Raw genomic sequence first — 21,499 nt, forward strand, 5'->3', positions numbered from 1 at the left:
ATAATCTACATCTACACCCTCATCTTGCAATACATCAAGCATATACATTAAAAACTCCTGACAATCCTGCTGAATATTTTCAGAGAATTCTGTTTGACCTGAACATTCGTCTAATAGAAAACGAATTTCAGACACACTTTCTACTCTGGTTCTATCACCACTACATTTCTCTAACACAGAATTCAACAAACAGGCATAAACTTTGTTCCGAATTGCTCACAATCTGTTCTTTGAAAGTCTCTAGTGAAAAGAGAACATTAACCACTACATTAGCATAGCAGTTGACACCAGAACTATTTTCAAATTTAAAACCAACAACATCTTCAACAGAATTCATTATATTCCTGCTTACAATTTTTGGTTCATCGACTTTTGGTCTTTTTGCTACAACCTCACTACTATTACTGATATTTCTTCGTTTCCGGCCTACCACACGTTTCTCAAACAAAGGATATTGAGGCAAATGTGGCACATACTCTCTTCTTAACCTATTGTATTCCTTAACACAATCTAGATCCGCACAAATGTTTGTGACATCACAGTCAATCAAGTACAATCCCGATAAAGTTCTGACTCGTGACAATGCTACATAAGCCATACCCTCTTTGAATACAGAACTGCCAATATTCACTAAAGCAGTGTCTACACTTAAACCTTGCGATTTATGAATTGTCACCGCATATGCCAAGCAAACAGGAAACTGCTTACGACGAACATATAAGTCTTTTACAAGCAAAAACCTAGCAGAGCAACAACCAATTAGCTGTACTTCCTCAATGCCATCAAATTTAATTTTTAAAAATTCAATTCCATCTCTACTTCTGTATTTCTCAAAATCAACAACATTACCCATTGATCCATTTACCAGACCTCTTTCAACATGTAAATTCCTTCTCAAAATGATTCAGCTATTTAAGCACACATTCAAAGTCTTTTCAAAACCCGCAGTTTTAGATATAGTCTTCTCTAATGAATCCAATTTAGATTTCAAATTCTCAGACAAAATAATTGTTGCTCCCATATGCTCTATTTTGTCAATAGCTTCCAGTTTCACAATCTCTTGTTTTTCTAAATTCAACATTTTGTTGTTGAAGATGGAACATTCTGCAAGAGTTGGCTTCAAACATATTCCAGATTTCTTCACAGTAATTTTCTGAAAAATATCCTCTGGCAAAACGTCTTCTTCTGGATATAAATTTGACAGTAAGCGTGCATGTAAAGCTTCTTTACCACGCTCAATCACTTTCCCGATTCTAACTTCTTGTAGAATATTCTTGTAATCTTCGTCCTTCGCCTGATGCATATTTTCACGCAGCTCAGCATAACTGAAGTTTAACCACATGTTAACGTTGCCAATGCTCCCTAGGCACCTCTTGGTATCTTCATGTGTAAGCAGTTGAAACACTGGTTGTCCTTTCACTGGTGTCAGCTGCAGAAGATCACCAAAAACAATGATGTGTTTGCCACCGAATAACACATCATACTCTGTTTTAAGAACTTCCTGCATTCTCAAATGCACAAAGGCAAGCATGACATTGGAAACCATGCTTACTTCGTCAATGATAAGAAGTTTCATCTACTTCAACACTCTAGATACTTCACAACAAGCATCCCCAGATAACTTGTGATATTGTCATTTGTTATCATGCTCCACTGGCAGCATCAGTAACCGATGCAAAGTAATCCCTTTAATGTTATGAGCTGCCAGTCCAGTTGGAGCGGTGACAACACAAGACAGCGATGACTCAGTCCTTTTCTGCAGATAACATGAAATTGCTTTAATGAGGAAACTTTTTCCAGTTCCTGCTTCTCCACTCACGTATAGTCGGACAGGCTTCAACGACGTACATGAGCACTCTTTCTTCTCATGACTTAATCCATTCTCAATTTGGTTGGTAACTTCGTCATATATTTTCCTCTGCTCAACGTTAAGTTGTCTTTCCAAATCTTCTAAGTTAACCACATCCTCCTGAGCATGTGCCATGGCTCTTTCCACTTCAATCATGGCAGTGGCAGCTTCATTTTCGATAACTGGTTCTCCTAGTGGATCCTGACTCAATGAAACAGAACTCTGACTGTCCTGAGAACTGTCTCTAGCAATCTCGGCTGCAATTGTTGCTTCCTGCTCGATTTCTGCATTCAACATTTCTAGATATTTTGGAAAAACAGGACATTCTATGGACTCCTTGGCTGCATTGAAAGAGTCTTCGTAACAGAGGAAATCCCCAAGCAGTTCCTCTTCTGCACGCCAAGGTTTGAAAAGTTGCAAAAGAGCTAAATAGAAAAACTCTTTTCTTTCTGGAGATTCGCAATTTAATTTTCGATGGTTTATCAATTGACATTTTTTTTGCTTGACCAGACATCCCTCACTTCCAATTACAGCATACATTCCTTTATCAATATCTTCTTTGATGTTCCTCTTGAAAACGTAATTTTGAAGAACATCATACAGACAAACATTCTCCAGGTGACTGCTTCTATTTGGATAATATGTATCCAACATGTTGGTCTTCAAAATATCTGTACTGTTCGGCTCCTTCTCCGCCAAATACTCAATTTCCCGTACAGGTTTCAGAACTCGATTACGCATTGCAGCAAGACCAAGACTCGCCCAAATGATACTCCTAGATTTGGCATAGAGACTTGCTGAAGATAACCGGTCAGAACATTCATAAGCTCCGATTTCTCGATGCGACAACATCTTCAGACTGAAACTGTACAACTTCTTACTGAGGCTCTTTTCATGGGAAATATCCTCCCACATATCCTTCAGTTCTGTCTTTTCTTTTTTGGTGATGTAAGACGTCACATACCGAGCCACAGCCATACAGTTGTCAGCCACAAACTGTATATCCATGTTAGCCTTCCACATGGACAAAATGACTGGGTTGTAGTCGTTGATGTACTTGGACTCTTCATTTCTTTTCAAATTGTATGTGTTTTTGGGTGATTTCCTCGTCACATTATGTCGCAGCGATGACATCAAATTGTTAACTCTTCCTTTTGATATCACCGACCGTGGAAATGCAAAACGACATTTGGTGTAGTACTTGTCCTTGTTTCTGAATTTACGACGACAGTACTTTCCACAACGATGGCTTTGAAACCGTAAAACTTGTTCTCTTAGACTTTTGTCTTTGGAACAGCACATGTAGCATACTGTTCTATGAAACTCATCACTAAGTCATCCGGATCTGTTCCAAATTTGGGTGCATCTTTGATCCATAGCAGCATATGTATATGAGGAGCACCTCTTGCTTGATACTCCTTTCTCCAGAAGAAATCCAAAACCTCTCCAAAAGGTGGATTTTTCTTGTTCGTGATGAAAGACATCATAGCTTCAAATCTATGATTGAAGTACCTGCATACATTCACAGGATCCAAAGAGCACAGTTCTCCGGGTGTCTTGAATTCAATATTTTCAATGTTTCCATTTGCCTCTCGTAGAAATTCAAGTAAGTCTTCCCAGCCATACTCAGCACAGCTGAGAGTGAGGAACCATGTGGGAGTTCCTAAGTTCCTCAGCATACATTTTAAGTCACCATGACGGTGGTACCAATACTCATTAGTACCACAATGACAAGCCATGAGATTAATCAGGTGAGAATCCAAAATACTGTCTTGCACATTGACTTTATCCATAAAGTCCCTTGCCGAGATATTTCGCAGTTGTACACCACTTTTCAAGATGTGGTTCACTGCATAAGACAATCCAGAGAGATCACTTTCAAACAGTAGATGAAATAAATAGGGAATACATTGTCGAAACCTAGGATCTTCTGTATACAATCGTAAAGTCCGGTATTCTGAAGCAGGAATTTGAACAGGTCGCTCATCATATCGTCCTCCTCGACCTGTGGGAAATAACTGTGGGAAACATCGAGCTTCCAAACTTTCCTCCCAAACACTAATGAGACTCCCTTTGGCTTGTTTCATTTGAAACAACTCAATAGCATTCCCCATGACTTCCTTGGAATGCAAAGGATGAACACTATAATGTTCCTATATTTCTTCCTTTTTAGAGGCTTCTACTTTCTCAATTTGACCAGGACACAAATCGCTGTCCTCTTCTTCACTTACTTCCTCTTCTGCAACACATACATTCTTGTAGTACTTATTATTTTTTATCAAATACAATGTTGCCTTTTTAACTTTCCTAACATCCACTAAATCTTGCCAGATTTTCTTACTCTTTGTCGGAACACCATTAACTATGATAACCAGAGGTTCCTCTTCCACTTTCTCTACTCCAATTGTATTAATGTTTTTCTTCAAATCCAAAGGCAAATAAACCACCCTTCCCTTTAATCCTCTCTGTAAATCTGATGGAGGCAACTTCCCTGTCTTTGGCTCCATTCGTACAATAGCCTGGAAGGGATGGACACTTTGAATCAAAATAGATTCATAAGTATTTAAATCCTTCAATTCAGAAGGAATGTCATCTAATTCCAGATTATTATAAACCGCTCTAGCAGGCATCTGGTTTTGGTTTAATTTGTTATAGCAATAAGTACACATACGTTGGTCTGCTCCCAAATCAAAACAATTTTCTACCATCAAGTATGTGGCAAAATCCTTCCATTCAGTATTGTTTTCCATATCACTCTTTGCATATATATCTACTAACTTAGTCTGATTCTTATAATAAGTCCGTCGACAACACACACAAGTGAAATTAGGCCTCTCACTTGATTTCACCATAAACGTGGAAATTTCCTTGTGAAACTTATCTGTACTGAAAATCTGTTCACTGTCTTCCACATTACCATCTTCTAGTCGTTCAATATCAACATTGTTCTCTTTACCAGCAAAATAACAGAACTCAATTTCTTGACAAATATTCTTCACATCTACTTCAGAACCATGCAAAAGAGTTCTGCTTAATTTTTTAAGCATAATTGCTGGACTCTTAGCATAATACAACATTCTAACTAATTTCCTCACTTTATTATGATGCACTGCTAGCATCCTGAAATGATGAAATACACTCTGGCATACTCTCCTAGAAAGACAAGCCAGTGAATGACCACGCAAACCTGTCACTTGTCTCACTCTGCAAGGATCTAATTCTTGCAACAACTTTATTTTTTGCTTTACACTTTTCTTATGAAATGTCCGTATAAAATCACAAAGCAAATTGATGGAATCCTGTCGCACACTGCAAATAGAACTACACTTCCAGGTATACACTGGTCCCTTAGGACGTCTCCCTAAAACCTCATCACTTAGCGCCTCTTCTGCATCTGCAGACACAAGTATTTCTTTTTCAACCGGGTGACCATCTTTTACCTCATATGCGCGACCACTGCTGTCAACTGCATGCACCAAAACATTGTCCTGAAAATAACTCTCTTCATTAAAAAATGCCTCACTATTTGAACTATGCATCCATTCTCCTAAGAAAACTTCACAAAAATTACTTCGATTAACTTCTCTCTTCCATCTACTATTAGATTTGAAAACATAGATTACCTTGTTTAGTTTCCTAATTCTATTAATTACCAAAATAAATAACTTTCGCTTGATTTCGAAAGCCTGATCAATAATTTTCTCTATATTTTTCTTTTTCTTATAAAATGACACTTTCTGTTGACCTTTTTTAAATTGTTTTAGCAAATTGACAATTACCCTGTTGCGGAACATTCGCTTACGAATGTCCCTGAAAATATTTGCCCTTCTACTGCCATGCACAGAGTTATTTCCTGCTCTAGCACAAACTTTTTTCACGGGCCTTTCCTTTCCATTTAAATTGGCTCTCTTTTTCTGGACTAAAACTTGTTCTGTAGTTATACTTTTGTTTCTACAAATGTTTTTAAGGAATGATTTCGTTCTCTTACCCGGTGTTCTCTTCGTCCGTTGAGGTAATACTAATGTAGAGGACTGCTGCAAAATGTTAGGTAACTGCTGTCTTTGACATTTCGTAGCCTTTCGAATTCTATCCTTTGACGGCATTGTCTAATTTCCAAATATTCTGCAGTTGAATCTGTGGTGAAATATAATAAAAAATGTTATTAACCACTATTACCAAACAGTAAATCAATAACAGTAAGAACTAGATTCAACAATGCTATAAAAATAAATAAAATAAAAGTATTCACAAGGGTGCAGGGGGTATCACTTTGACACCCTCTGGCACCCTCAAAACAAGCATAGGTGCCATGTGGCAGGCAAACCAGCCCTAAGGGCAGGTCTGCCTTTCACATGACATAGGTGTGCGAGCACACATGTGCATACACACCGGAATCGGTATTTTACCATGAAGTTTCATTTCATGCTAAAATACCGATTCGTTAAGGCCTTTGGTACTCAAAAGACTCCCCCCTACATAGCAAATTTACAGAATCGGTAAAATTACTGATTCGGTATTTTACCGAACCAATAATGTTTCCGATTCTGTAAATGTAGATTTACCTACATGTGGCCTTGGATTTAGGCCCCTACATACCGATTGGCCATTTAACGGTCAGAAACGGCCGAAATCGGCCGTAACCGATCGGTAAATGGCCTGAAATAACCACCTATATCTGGCCCTAAGTGTGCATGCATTTGATTTCAAACAAAGTTTAAAAACATTTTATGTAAAACAATAATACACCTACATTCAAGGGGAACAGACTTAAAATTCCCTAATACACATGAAAACGTTTTTTTAAGGAACTTGCACCTTTTTTTCAATAACTTTTAACATGGCTATGTAACTCAAACAATCAAAATGAAAATTTGCCAAGCACACATGGGGGCGTATTTACAAGGGCCTTGCACTACGAGGAAAGTGACTTCAAATGACCAGACACACATGGGGACGTATTTACAAGGTCCTTGAACCCGGGGGAAGTGACTTGAAATTGCTAAGCACACATAGGAGGGTATTTACAATGCCCGTGCAACACTTATGCATCATTTTTTACATATACACCGTAACATTAACAACACAATTGCATCATATATCTGTTCCGCAAAAGCGACGCATTGCAAGAGGCACATCATTTTACCATCAAAAACAATTTCACCGATTCTGTAAATGTAGATTTACCTACATGTGGCCCTGGATTTAGGCCCCTACATACCGATTGGCCATTTACCGGTCGGAAACGGCCGAAATCGGCCGTAACCGGTAGGTAAATGACATGGAACGACCACCTACATCGGGCCCTAAGTGTGCATGCATTTGATTTCAAACAAAGTTTTAAAACATTTTATGTAAAACAATAATACACCTACATTCATGTAAGGGCAGGTCTGCCTTTCACATGACATACGTGTGCATGCACAAATGTGCATGCACACCGGAATCGGTATTTTACCATGAAGTTTGATTTCATGCTAAAATACCGATTCATTAAGTCATTTGAGACTCAGAAGACTCCCCCCTACATAGCAAATTTACAGAATCAGTCAAATTACCGATTCGGTATTTTACCGAACCAATAATTTTTCCGATTCTGTAAATGAAGAATGCAAAATCGCCTTTGAAAGCAGAATGCAAACACTTGACGCAAAACATCATTTTAAATACACAGCTGACTTTCTTATTTACGCAAAAAAGCATACTACTCTTAAACTAAAATATATAAACGATAACTCACCTTTACAAATTCTTTTTGAAATTGAAAACAGTCTCAGAAACACACCAATTATTCTGTACCAGAATTAAAGGCATGCACTCCAGAGGCTGGAACCAACAAAGGCACCGAAACGCTGATATTCAACACACATATCTCTCATGTCAGCCAATAAAAACTCTTCCCTCACTTTTTTCAAATCAACACCCTTCCCCCCTCTGCCCTTTCTACCTCTTTTCCATAGTAACTATCGCCTGCCTGGCCTGTCATGGTCACAATTTCACACAACAATGTTTCAAATGAACTCTGAACTCTCAGTACACCTGCTAATCCACTGCAATCTTTCATAACAACATTTTTAAATAACCAGTCAAAATACATCTTTCAAAGAACACATCCATGCACCCTAACTTTCTGTTTTCAGCAACGGAAATACACCAATCACTGCTAATGAATCATTTGCACTTAAACTCCACAGTTTTTTACATTACAAACATCACTATTTCAACTGCCATTTCATTCCCACACTTCATCTGACTGCAGCAAAAACTCCTCTAGCTATGTTTTCAGTCTGGATTCTTGGACATAGCTACATCCACTGGGCTCACAGGTATGCTGATAACAGAAATTTACACAACCTCGATTTACAAAATGTGGAAATCAAATGGATTGGTCGAAGAGGATTAAAATGTCACCAATTGATACCATTGGTGAAAACCTTTTTACATTTGCCAACCCCTGACCTCATAATAGTGCACTGTGGAGGAAACGATTTGGGCACTTTGACTGGGGTAGGTCTGGAAATGCTTTTAAAGGACACCTTTGAGCAATTGATGACACTTTTTCCTCAAACTGCCTTGGTATATTTTAATATATGCCAAAGACAAAAATGGAGGTGGTCCAATCAATTTTGTCCACAAATTGAGAAATCGAGGAAGCATATAAATAAGTCTGTTTCAGCTTACATGAGGGACCATGGAATGGGCTGCATCTACAACAATAACTTGCGTTACTACATGCAAGATATCTACAGAGGAGATGGCGTACATTTCTCAGATGAGGGAAACAGAGTTTTCATACTAAATTTAAGAATGTGTATTGGTTCCTACTTATAAGTTTCTAGAACATACACAGAACTCAAAAGCTCTTTTCAGAGCTACCTTAACTTAGTGTACTCTTTTGAAATTTAGAATGTACCTTTTTTTCACTTAGTTTCACCTATATTCGCTTCCCGGTACGCTACCCAGTTCGCGTACCGGTAGCTAACCACGCGAAAAAAAACAAATTTTTTTATTGACGTATATGAGCCTCCTCAGCCACCCTCAGAAAACTTAGGGAAACAGCATACGTCTAAAGTACCCCAATCTACCCATTCTGAACATTATTTACCCTCCATCTTATATCTCAATTCTACCGAAACACAAAATGGAGGACTCCCGTAACACTGCAAGTTCGCGTACCGGGAAACGCACTGACAAGCACTCGTTTAAAAAAGGTGGGAAAGTAATTTACAGAAAAACCACTGGAGACACTTTCACCAATTAAACAGTAGCTCATACTACATACCAATCCCTACCATTTTCACAAATTTAGTTGGAATACCATTTAGCCATTTAGCATGTAGAACTCTCTAAAATCCCTGAGGTAAATTACTTCATAAAACATATCGGAAGTGTTGGAAATGACAACCAATTAAAATATTACTTTCAATTTCTACTATTATATCATGACATTTGATTGGTTATGTACCTGAATATATATAAACAAAGAGAGAGAAACACAGCCATTTTGACTACTACTTCGTGAAGTGCAGAACAACAAAAAATCAACTGATAACTTCGAGTTATATTTAAAAGGTAAGATATTATTTTTAAAACTGAAGTATGTTCTGTACTGAAAGCTAATTAGAAAAACATTTTCTGACAGTTATATTCTATCACTCTGTAATACTTATAGAATAAAATAGACTTCTCTGTTTTAGTTATGGCAGGGCCAGTCCAAGGATTTGCGAGGCCCTGGGCTAAAAGGGAACGTGCGCGAGGCCCCCTCCAAATTACATAACTGGCCACTTACAAGGAGAACATGCACAGACACTGTGGGGGCCCCATTGTCCAGCATTTTGACGCCCCCACAGTTTTAACTTTTAATCCACACACATTTCTCACACCTTCATAGGTGTGAGAATTGATTGTGGTCTAAAAGTTAAAACTGAGGGTGCGCCAAAATGCTGAACAATGGGCCCCCCACAGTGTCTGTGAATGGTCTCCTTGCAATTGAAAAGAGCGTCTCCTTCTTCCTCCGCTATACCTCCTGACACCATCCATGAGAGGCCCAAGGAGGGGGCCCCCGCCAATGGACCTTAATTGCAGGCGACACCTTTATTTGCGATAGATCTCCAGGAAAACAAAAGGACACATCACCAGTGCGTGGCCCCATGCTGGTGGGCTGAATGCGAGGCCCTGAGCGGCAGCCCACGCTGCCCTTGCCTAGCGCCGGCCCTGAGTTAAGGATAGAGTTAGACTTCTCTAGTATAATTCAGAATTGACTAAGAGTTTATTTGATAATTTTCTTCATATTTCTACTTCCAATTTGATACCATACACTGCCCAAAGAAAAAAACACTGTTTAAATACCCAAACTGCCTGTCTGTACTGAAACCCAACAGTGCCCTATCTGTACTGATATATTTATTTTTTATGCAATTTACAGCAAGAAAATGGAAGGACAACAAAATGAAATTAATATTTAATTTGAAATTAATATGGAAAACAATCCTAAGGAAGACAAAGAGGAAATAGACTTTATGGATCACTCTCTGGACCAAGACTTAATTAATTGTGTAGAAGAAATTGAATCATGGAATGAAAAGGAGGACATACCTGATGAATTAATGTTGGAAATTCCTTTAGATTTTGAAAAATCACAACAATAAATTTTTATTTAAAAATTAAAAATAGTTTGAGACATTGTTCTTTTTTATATGTAAATTATGAAATAGTACCAAAATAGATATAATATAAAGTGAGACTTAAAATATACTGTGCAACTTTTTTGTGTTACATACTAACTTTGTTCATAGTTACTTCCTTTCTCCCACTATATAATCCCCAATGTGTATTTAACATCTCTTTATCATCTCCTGCCACCATGTTGTTTCGGCTTTCCAGACAGACTATGAAATGAATTCCATATACCACAATAACTTCTTTAACAACAAGCAAGATATCTACAAAGGAGACGGCATTTATTAAATTATAGACTCTACATTGATACCTACATGTAGCTACGTAAATAAAAAAAAAAAAAAAAAAACAAAACGAACAATCAATAAACATACAATAAGTTAAAAGTCAATCATTCTTGTTTCCTTATAGTACGCTCCCCAGACCGCTTTCCGGTACGCGAACCGGGCGCACCCCACGAAATTTTTTTTTTTTTTTTGGCCCAGCGGGGCACTTTGATATCCCCCTAATCAATCCTAGGGGGTCAGAAGGGGTCTACCTTGCCCCCTTTCCTTCATTTCCCCCTTCGTTTTTTCCTCCTCTTGTCTCTTGATCCTACCGAGAGACAAGATGGCGGCCGCTACGGACTGTTTAGAATGTTGACAGACACCGGAGAGCCAATCAGCTTCGCTTCGCAAAGCTCCGTTACACGAAAAGTACGCGAACTGGTGCGCTATCCAGGACGCTGTCACAGATATATCTGTTTTTTTAAACGTTACTTTCTCAAAATCCACTGGAGCACATATATTGAGACTCAGCAAAGGCACATCGGGCTAACAGTCCCTACAATTTTGCCAAGTTTCGTGTAAATCCGTTCAGCCGTTCGAGCTAAAAGTGAGGCCAAACGCCCTATGGAAATTAACATGGGAAAAACGCATTTTGGGACCCCCCTTTTTTCTCAGCCCCCCCTTGACGAAACCCCCCCAAATTTTCAGGGGCTGATCAGTTATTAGACATAGAATTTTCAAAAGTTCCATAGAGAAAAAATCCTAACTATATATACCTACTGGCTATCTTTGCTGGTGGTGCGTCGCTTGCGGCTGAATATATATATATATACTGAAAAAACCATAGGTTATAGACCATATATAGTTAGGGATTAGCATTTACAAAACCTTATTTTACTCGCACAAAACCATTGAAATTCGCATATATAGTTAGTTGCACTAACTATATATCGCGCACCCGCAATCCACTGCTGATCATGTCACATATTACATCATTCATGACATGGTCAGTGACATCACTGATGACATCACTGATGACATCTCAAATGACATCACTGATAACATCACTGTTGACAACTCAAATGACATCACTGATCACATCACTCATGTGATAATATGATTAACCTCTTCAGACTCTAATATAACCTTAGATACACTCAGTGTTAGCAGACACTCACAGACTGTCACTCATCCATGGAGTTACTCACACACCTCGTCAGTCATGCAAAGAATCAATCACACCTCCATTTCCTCAACTATACAGTTATACACACCTTACTTATTCAAACATATACTAACACATATTTACTCTCTTATACAATCCCTGATACAAGCTCACAATGATCCATACAGCCACTCACACATTCACTGGCTCTTATCCACAGTTATTTATATATGTCAACTCTCACATGTACTGTGTTTTACATATGTACTTACTTTGACATGTAGCACTGAGATATCCATTCACTCACCAATACACTCATGCACACAGTCAACCGCCCATACAGCTGTTTCCACATGCAGTTTTGAACCCATACATATAGTGAATCAACTACTCACACATCTATGTACAGAGTCATACACCTCCCAGCCACCCACACATACACTCAGTCTCCCAAACAAATACTTGGGCAACCAATCAATAACCCATATAGTTATTCATATAGCTACTGATCAACACAGGCAGCAGTTTACAGAACAACAAACATAATGATGCACAAATTAAGACAAACATAATGATGCACAAATTAAGACAGTTTAGTCACTAACCCATGCACTCAGTGAGACACATTTAATCACTCACTCATACAGTCAGTCATGCACCTACTAAATCTTTCATCCAGACACTTATACATCCACTCATTCTTCAATATGTAAGACATATTTTAACTTTACAGAAACATACAGTCACTGGATGATGTCATCAGTGATGTTGTCAGTGATGTCATTTGAGATGTCATCAGTGATGTCATCAGTGATGTCACTGACCATGTCAGGAATGATGTAATATGTGACATGATCAGCAGTGGATTGCGGGTGCGCGATATATAGTTAGTGCAACTAACTATATATGTGAATTTCAATGGTTTTGTGCAAGTAAAATAAGGTTTTTTGTATTTTTAAGGTTTTGTAAATGCTAATTCCTAACTATATATGGTCTATAACCTATGGTTTTTTCAGTGAATTTCAATGGTTTTTTAATAGCAAATATCAAAAGCTGTAAAAAGTATTTTTATTTTAATTCAAAAATATATTTTATATGTTTTTAATAAAAAAAATGTATGCATCTGCCAAACCCTGACCTCTTAATAGTGCACTGTGGTGGATATGATTTGGGCACTATGACTGGGGTTGGTCTTGAAATGCTTTTAAAGAACACCTTTCTTCAATTGATGACACTTTTTCCCCAAACTGCCTTGGTATATTCAAATATATGTCAAAGTCAGAAATGTAAGTGGTTCAACCAATTTTTTCCACAATTTGAGAAAGAACGGAAACATGTGAATAAATCTGTTTCTGCTTACATGAGAGACTATGGAATGGGTTTAATATACAACAATAACTTGCGTTACAACATTCAAGACATCTACAGAAGAGATGGTGTGCACTTCCCCGATGAAGGGAATAGAATATTCGTCCTTTATTTAAAAGTGTGCATTGGAACATACTTGTAGGTACCTAAATTAGCCACAGAACCCAATAGCTCTTTTCAGAGCTACCCTACCTCTGATCATTCAAAACGTTTATCTTTTTCTTACTTTTTTTTTTTACCAAAGTACGCTCCCCGGTTCGCTTACCGGTGCGCGTACCGGGCGCTCCCCCTGCAAAATTTTTAAATTTTTATTTTTTTATTTTTGCATGTATCAGCGTCCTAATCCCCCCTCCAAAAACCTAGAGGGTCACAAAGTGTCTACCGTGCCCCCTACCCATTCCGAACATTGTTTGTCCTCCATCTTGTGTCTCAATTCTACCGATACTCAAAATGGAGGACTCCCGTTACGCTGCCGGTTCACGTACCGGGGCGCGCACCGGTGAGCACTCGCTAAAAAAAGGTGGGAAAGTAATTTACAGAAAAACCACTAGAGACACTTTCATCAAATATAGAATAGCCCCTACTACATAGCAGTCCCTACCATTCACCCAAATTTGATGGAATTCCATTGAGAAAATTATGCTGTAAGCCTGACTAAATATCCTGAGGTAAATTACCTAACAAAAACACTTATGAAGTGTTACAATTGACAACCAATCAAAATACTACTTTCAAAATCTTCTATTATTTCATGACATTTGATTGGTTATGTACCTGAATATATATAAAGAAAGAGAGAGAAACACAGCCATTTTGACTACTACTTCCTGAAGTACATATCAAGTGCATTTCAACTGAGAACTTAAACTTCTTTTTGAAAGGTAAGATGTTATTTTAAAAACTGAAGTATGTTCTGTACTTTAAGGTAATTAGGAAAACATTTTCTGATAGTTATATACTATCCCTCTGTAATACTTATAGAATAAGATAGACTTCTCTGTTTTAGTTATGAATGGAGTTAGGCTTGTCTTGTATAATTAAGAATTGGCTTAGACTTTTTCACATACATTTTTTTATATTTCTACTTCCAGTCTGATACCATACACTGCCCAAAGATAAAATCACTGTTTAAAAAAACAAACTACCAGTCTGTACTTAAACCCAACACTGCCCTATCTATACTGATATATTTTTTTAAAATTCATTTTACAGCACAAAAATGGAAGGAGAGAAAAAAAATAACTTGGAAATTGTTGCAGAATGCAACAAAGATACAGAAAATGAATCAGAATTCTTTGATGAATCACGGGACATAGAACTTCTGCAATGTGTTGAATCTGTGGATTTCCTAATTGAAAATGAGACAAATTCTGACAAAGAATTATTAGAAGTTCTTTTTAATTTTGAAAACAAATCAGAAAAATAAATTTATATATAATAATTCAAAAATTGTTTGAGACATTATTCATTTTATATGGATTTTTTAAACTAGTAGCAAATTGATTATAATGTAAAATTAGACTTTAAATATACTGTGCAACTTTAAGTTTGCTCATAGTTACTTCCTTTCTTCCACTATATCATCTCCAATGTGTATTTAACATCTCTTTATCATCTCCTGCCTCCATGGTGTTTCTGCTTTCCTGACAGACTACGCTATGAATTCCATATACCACAATAACTTCTGAAACAACATGCAAGATATCTACAAAGGAAACAATGTATTTTATTTTTAGACTCCGCATTGGTACCTACATGTTGGTACTTAAATAAAAAAAATAAAAAAAAAGAACAATCAATAAACAGGCACATCGGGCAAACCATATCTACAATTTTGCCAAGTTTTGTGTGAATCCATTCAGCCGTTCGAGCTAAAAGTGAGTCCAACCGCCCTATGGAAAACTCAATGTTAAAAACACGTTTTGGGACCCCCTTTTTTCTCGGCCCCCACTTCACGAAACCCCCCAAACTTTCAGAGAATGCTCAGAAACAAAATGTGCCATTTTCCTGAAAAATTCAGCCAATTCCGTCCACAAACGCCAAAGTTATTCCACATAGAATTTTCAGAAATCCCATAGAAAAAAAATTCTAACTATATATACCTACTGGCGACCGCCAGTAGGTAATATATATTACCTACTGGTGGTCGCCAGTAGGTAGTTATAGTTAGGATTATTTTTAATGCAAAATCTCAACATTCTATTGTGAATAACTTTGGCGCCGGTTGAGGAATCTGCCTGAAAATTTCCTCAAATTTTCCTCGCAGCGCTCCGGTCCTTCCCTGAAAGTTTGGGGGGGCCGAGATAAAAGGGGAGTCCCAAAACGTGTTTTCCCCATGTTAATTTCCAAAGGGCGGTTGACCTCACTTTTACCCTGAACGGCTGAATGGATTTCCACCAAACTTGGCAAAATTGTAGGCACTGGTAGCCTGATGTGCCTTTGCTATGTCTCAAGATATGTTCTCCAGTGGATTTTGAGTAATTTAGGTTCCAAAAAATATATATATATCTATGGCCGCGCCCCGGTACGCGCACCGGGGCGCGAACCACGCGCTACGCGAGTTCGCGCGCGGAAAGCTGATTGGCTCCCGGGTGTCTGTAAACATTCCAAACAGTCCGGAGCGGCCGCCATCTTGTGTCTCGGTAGGATCGAGACACAAGAGGTGGTAAAAACAAAGGGGGAATTGACCATAAGGGGGCAGAGTAGACCCCCCCTGACCCCCTAGGTTTGATGTGGGGGCTATAAAAGGGCCCCGCGGGAGTAGAAATATATATATATTTTTTTTGATTTGCGCGGGGGTAGCGCCCGGTACGTGCACCGGGGAGCGAACCGGGGAGCGTACCATGGGGAAAAAAGAATGATAGAGTTTTAAAAAAATGTAGCCTTTTTTTATAAATTGGAGGTAGTTCTAAAAAGAACTGTTTTTTTTCTTTTTTTGTTGTTTTATGTTTTTTTAATGTTTTTTGAACATTTTGTACTTTTTTTGGCTTTTATGAACTATTTTGTATTTTTTTTGTTATTTTTATGGGGAGAAACAAAAAACAGGGAATTGAAAATGGCTCAACTGGAGCAACAAAAAAAAACAGGAAAAAATTAGGGTTTTTTGGGGCAGTTGTGGTTGTCACCAGCAAGGAGGATGAGCTTTATGCTCTGCTCACCATAGGAGATGGTCTTACCACAAAAAATACATGTGATCCTGAATTCACCAAACCGTGGTTGTATGCAAGGGATCGTCTCCCTTGTCTCTGGTCCCGATGGAGTGGGTTGTTTTTGTTTGGAGGTGCTGGGTGTAGATTGGGGAGGGTTGCTGGCCAGTTCTCTCACCTCTGCGGCAGCATAGTTGTTCGGATGCTTGCGCTGCATGTGCCTAATCATGGTATTATTACGAAAAGAATATTTTTTGTTAGGGTTCCCCCTTGACAGTTCAATGTTACAAATTTTGCAAGTCACCTTGGGCGCATTGACTTTCTTCTTGCCCTCTGGGATAGAAAAAAACTCCCATACAATGTGCTGCCTTGGCTTGTATGGGGTATTGTCTTCCTGCAGCCACCTCCTCCCCTCCTCCTCCTCCTCCTCCTCCTCTTCTTCTTGACCACCAATGTGATCTTGTGGTGGTCCTCTTGGTGGTGGTGGTGGTGTGGTGGTGAAGATGCTCCAGCTGCTGCTGCTACTGTAGCCATTTTAAAGTACAACATTTTTTTACAAAGATCTCCAAACAGGTCTTCCTCAGTCAAAGGACAAAGTCAGAATAAGTAAAAAAGGTGGGGTCTCTCATCATTTGGAAAAAAAAACTGTCCTGAACCAATGAAAAGTGTTATTTTCAGGTCACATGACCTGGGATTTCATCATTTGGAAACCAAAACTGTTCTGCACCAATAAAAAGTGTTATTTTCAGGTCACATCACCCGACGCACTTACGGGACGCGCCCATGGCGCGCCCCGGGGCGCGTCGCGTAAGCACGTCGGATGCTTACGTTGCACGATTGTATTCGTTCGAGTACTTTTGGGTGCGCTTACGCCGTGCGTATCACGCGGACGCGGCTACGCGATACGTCACAATGTTTTCGTTTGCGGCAATAGCGCTACCGGGACGCTCACCGGTGCACGACCCGGGCGCTCCAAAAAAAATGCGCTTTCCGGTGCGCTTACCGGGGCGCGCACCGGGAGTGCTCCAGGGCAAAAAAAATGAAAAATTAAAAAATAAATAAAAAATAAATAAATTTAAAAAAAGTATTATATAAATATACAATATAGGATTCATTATAACAAATATTACATTTCATAGGTTTGAGGCCTTATAGATAGTTAGGAATTAGCATTTAAATAACCTACGAAATTCACTGAAAAAAACATAGGTTTCACACCAGTTATAGTTAGGAATTAGCATTTAAAAAACCTATTAAATTCACTGAAAAAACCATAGGTTTCACACCAGTTATAGTTAGCTGGAAATTTTACTGACATAAAACCATAGAAATTCCAACGTTATAGTTAGTTGGACTCACTATAACAAGCGCGTCTGCAATGCACTGCTGATGACGTCACATATTACATCATTCATGACATCGTCAGTGACATCACTCATGACATCACTTATGACACCATCCATGTGACAGAGTGACAGACCTCCTTTTAGTGTAATGTAACCCTTGAAATAGATATTCAAAAATAGAAAGTAAAATTTTCAAAAAAATGGAGATACCCATAACAGTTACAACAACCAATTCAGTAATTCCACCATCTATATACACATCCACTAAGGGTGAGCGCAAAATCCGTTCCACTTGCGGATTTCGCGGATTTTCGGTAAATCCGCGATCTGCGAACTCCCGCGAATTTACTGAAAATCCGCGAGATCCGCGAGCGGCGGATTAGGGGGCAAAAGTTCAAGCCTGTTGAACTTTTAACTATTTTAGGAAGGTGCTGGTAAGCTGCCAGCGCCATCCTAAAATAGTTACTAAGTTAGCTTCAACAGGAAGCACTAATAGATAAAATAAAGCAGGTGCTCGAGGCTGGGCAGGTGTGCGTTCTCCCCATATCTATCGTTGAAAATTAGCTATGATGCTTGATGGAGGCCTTTGCATTATTGACTTTCACGAGCTCAATCCCTGTGCAGTTCCTGTGACCACGAGCTTCTCTGATCCGTGCCTGTCCTTTTATGCACACAAGAGGCATGTGAACTCGCATAAAAGGCTCGCCCGTTTGGCCCCTCCCCACACACTAGTGGTGTGCACCGTCTTCGCGCCCTTTACCCACTTGATGGACAGCTCACTCGAGGGACCCCGACGCTCTTTGGTGTGATGGCAAAGTTAATCAGCCCCCCAAAAATGTGAGTTTTGTCGAGGCTGGGCAGGTGTGCGTTCTCCCCATATCTATCGTCGAAAATTAGCTATGATGCTTGATGGAGGCCTTTGCATTATTGACTTTCACGAGCTCAATCCCTGTGCAGTTCCTGTGACCACGAGCTTCTCTGATCCGTGCCTGTCCTTTTATGCACACAAGAGGCATGTGAACTCGCATATAAGCCTTGCCCGTTAGGCCCCTCCCCACACACTAGTGGTGTGCACCGTCTTCGCGCCCTTTACCCACTTGATGGACAGCTCACTCGAGGGACCCCGGCGCTCTTTGGTGTGATGCCAAAGTTAATCAGCCCCCCCAAAAATGTGAGTTTTGTCGAGGCTGGGCAGGTATGCGTTCTCCCCATATCTATCGTCGAAAATTAGCTATGATGCTTAATGGAGGCCTTTGCATTATTGACTTTCACGAGCTCAATCCCTGTGCATTTCCTGTGACCACGAGCTTCTCTGATCCGTGCCTGTCCTTTTATGCACACAAGAGGCATGTGAACTCGCATATAAGGCTAGCCCGTTTGGGCCCTTCCCACACACTAGTGGTGTGCACTGTCTTCGCGCCCTTTACCGACTTGATAAACAGCTCACTCGAGGGACCCCGGCGCTCTTTGGTGTGATGGCAAAGTTGATCAGCCCCCCAAAAATGTGAGTTTTGTCGAGGCTGGGCAGGTGTGCGTTCTCCCCATATCTATCGTCGAAAAATAGCTATGATGCTTGATGGAGGCCTTTGCATTATCGACTTTCACGAGCTCAATCCCTGTGCAGTTCCTGTGACCACGAGCTTCTCTGATCCGTGCCTGTCCTTTTATGCACACAAGAGGCATGTGAACTCGCATATAAGGCTCGCCCGTTTGGCCCCTCCCCACACACTAGTGGTGTGCACCGTCTTCGCGCCCTTTACCCACTTGATGGACAGCTCACTCGAGGGACCCCAGTGCTCTTTGGTGTGATGGCAAAGTTAATCAGCCCCCCCAAAAAATTGAGTTTTGTCGAGGCTGGGCAGGTGTGCGTTCTCCCCATATCTATCGTCAAAAAATAGCTATGATGCTTGATGGAGGCCTTTGCATCATTGACTTTCACGAGCTCAATCCCTGTGCAGTTCCTGTGACCACGAGCTTCTCTGATCCGTGCCTGTCCTTTTATGCACACAAGAGGCATGTGAACTCGCATATAAGCCTCGCCCGTTTGGCCCTGCCCCTCACACTAGCGATGTTCACCGTGTTCCCGCCCGGCCTTTACCCACACAATCCGCAAAATCCGCAAATCCGCAAAATCGCGGATTTTGCGGATCGCGAATTCGCAAATTCGAGAATTGCAAATTCGCAAAATTCGCCCATGCTTAACATCTACTCATTTACCAACAATTCTTTATAGTCACTCATACATATACTCACTCATCATATGTAGTGATACATCTTTACATCCTGTTATACACAGACAGTCATCCAAAAGTTACATACTTACACATGCAAATAAATTATTGAACATCCAAGCATTTGCATATAAACCAATACACACACTACCTCTTTACTTCTAAGGAAACTTACACATACTCACTCTCTTAAACAATCATTTATATAAAGATACACTTATTTAAACAGGAACTTTTACAATCTCTTACTCTCACATATACTCACTTATATACATCAAAACTCACATACACTAAAATAAAATATATGTCGTTACTAAAAAACACAATAGTGAGACAGTCATTCATTCACTAGCACACACATATACACACTCATCCACCCATACTGCACATAGGCTGCCTTCAAAACACATACAAACAGTGAGTCAGCCACCAACCCATGCAGCTACTTATTCACAAAGTGAAACACTGATACATATATTTCAATATTTAAAAGTTACTGGCTAATATATGTATTCAATAAAATACACTTAATAAAGCAGTTAACCAATCATATTTTTTTTTTAAAACATCCATTTACACACTTATTTAACCATTTATTCTTCTATCAACCTTTACAAATACAAATATTAAACATATTAATTTTAAAGAAAGACACACATTCACTGGCTGGTGTCATCAGTGATGTCATGAGGGATGTCACTGACGATGTCATGAGTGATGTAATATGTGACGTCATCAGCAGTGCATTGCAGGCGCGCTTGTTATAGTGAGTCCAACTAACTACACCGTTGGAATTTCTATGGTTTTATGTCAGTAAAATTTCCAGCTAACTATAACTTGTGTGAAACCTATGGTTTTTTTCAGTGAATATATATATATATATATATATATATATATATATATATATATATATATATATATATATATATATATATATATATATTACATGCTGGCGGTCGCCAGTAGGTAGTTATAGTTAGGATCTAGTTTCCATAGGAAATCCGCAACATTCTATTGGGAATAACGTTGGCGCCGGCTGTTAAATCTTCGCGAATTTCTCAAAGAAGATGGCCCACTCCGCTCCGCTCCTTCCCTAAAAGTCTCAGGAAGATTCGTCAAGCGGGGGTCGGGAGAAAAGGGGGGTCAGAAAACGTATTTTCCCAATGTTAATTTCCATCGATGGCTACTGCCCAAACCGCTGAACGGAATTGCACCAAATTTGGGAAAATGGTAGGGTCTGGTATGCAGATCATTCTCTTGGTTAAATGGTGTAAATCCCTCCAGTAGTTCCTGAGAAAATCAAAAGAAAAAATATATATATATCTGGGCGGAGCCTAACCACACATCTCATCGTAAGATCTGATTGGCTGTCAGCACTTCACCCAAGAAATGTTGGCAGCCATCTTGGGACCAATATACACGATAGCACCTCATTAAAAAGCATTGCAGTTA

The sequence above is a fragment of the Lissotriton vulgaris genome, chromosome 2_1 (genome assembly GCF_964263255.1).
Source record: "Lissotriton vulgaris chromosome 2_1, aLisVul1.2, whole genome shotgun sequence".
Lineage (NCBI taxonomy): Eukaryota > Metazoa > Chordata > Amphibia > Caudata > Salamandridae > Lissotriton > Lissotriton vulgaris.